At 37.7% G+C, this 1,451-nt stretch overlaps 1 pseudogene; it reads right to left on the bottom strand.

Annotated features, from left to right (window-relative positions):
- Positions 1-602: 602 nt before the first annotated feature.
- LOC134954154 (5S ribosomal RNA) lies at positions 603-721 on the bottom strand (annotated as a pseudogene).
- Positions 722-1,451: the final 730 nt, after the last annotated feature.

Below are 1,451 nucleotides of genomic sequence, written 5' to 3'. Positions count from 1 at the left end.
GCCTGACTGGCTTTTGTGGGTAGTATAGGGTTGGCGGTGCTCCCGGACATAAGTTCAGAACAAACTTGTGGGGGTTTTTTTTGCGTAGAGGCAAAAAAAGGGACTGTTTTGGTGTCTCTCTGGGGCACACTTTTGATAAATTAACTTGTAAATGAAGATAGAATGGTGTGAGGTATGATCATAAAGATAAAACGTAACTTTTATTTCATATCAGACGATAAAAAAAGGGGGAGACGAACAAAATAGACAAAAAATGCTGTATATATCAGCAAGGTGAATAAAAAAGTATTAAATCACAATGTGACGATATGTGACTCACTTGGTGTAAAGTAGGTGGCAGATGGTTTGTCCGCACACCCACTGGGAATAAGCGAGTATTGATGTTTGAATTTAATCAGAGCGAAAATTTGGTAAATCCTGTATTCTCTATAGATTTATGAATTTTTATACCTAAGTATATTCATGTGAGAGAAACAGGAAAAACCGGCTTTGACGACTCCGAACTCCTTCTAGTAAGTGATACAGATAATAGTGCTGCAAAGACTCAGAGCGGTAAAATTACTGGTGAGTGAAGGATATATACACGGAAGTTGTATTCCTTGATACTACAGTACCCAGTATTCCCAGAAGGTCACCCTTTCTGGTACTGACCAGGCCCAATGCTGCTTGACTTCCAAGATCAGACGAGATCGGGCATGTCCAGCATGGTATGACTGTAGATAGTCAAGTACATACCTATCTGCGTATGGAGAAACCAATTGCTTAATAGGTTTGGGCTGGTCTGGAAAAAGTATGGGGAAAATTTAACCCAGTTACTTCAAAGTATCTGGGTACTGTGTCCCAGTGATTTGGGTGAAAGAATGATGAAGCCGGGAGCAAAGGGATTTATTCACATATATACAATATCGGAATTATGCATAGGGCAGCCCGTATTCTGATATTAACACTGGTGCCAGGTGTGTTATCGTTGTTAGATACCAATTGTTTGCCCAAAGTGTAGCATTCAAAATACAGCTATATTAGTAATGTGTGTTTTATAAGGAACCATGAGAGAGACATGAAAAAAGAATCCTCAAGAAGGGCAAAACTATTTATACATACTCACTGTCTCCCACAACTTAGTTGTGGTGATATCTGTGAATATGTGACAGTTTCCCTACTGGCAGAGTGAAATGTGCCAATAGAGCAAAAAGGTATACATATGTATATATGCGCTTTCAGGTATTTCAGACAATATATCAGTCTGCATTAGACAATTGCAAGGTAGATATAAATATTTGCATAATCCAAGCAAAATGCTTGGTGGAATAATATTCTGGTAATTGAAATAATAGGTCAGTCTGAATTTAGATGGATTCAAGGTTTAGATAGATAAATGAATTGCTAAATACTTTGCAGGAATACCATATGTTGTCACATAAAAAACATAATGTTTAACATAAAATCCAGCA

This window comes from Pseudophryne corroboree, chromosome 1 (assembly GCF_028390025.1).
Source record: "Pseudophryne corroboree isolate aPseCor3 chromosome 1, aPseCor3.hap2, whole genome shotgun sequence".
Classification (NCBI taxonomy): Eukaryota; Metazoa; Chordata; class Amphibia; order Anura; family Myobatrachidae; genus Pseudophryne; species Pseudophryne corroboree.
This window is presented reverse-complemented; position numbering and strand designations above follow the sequence as displayed.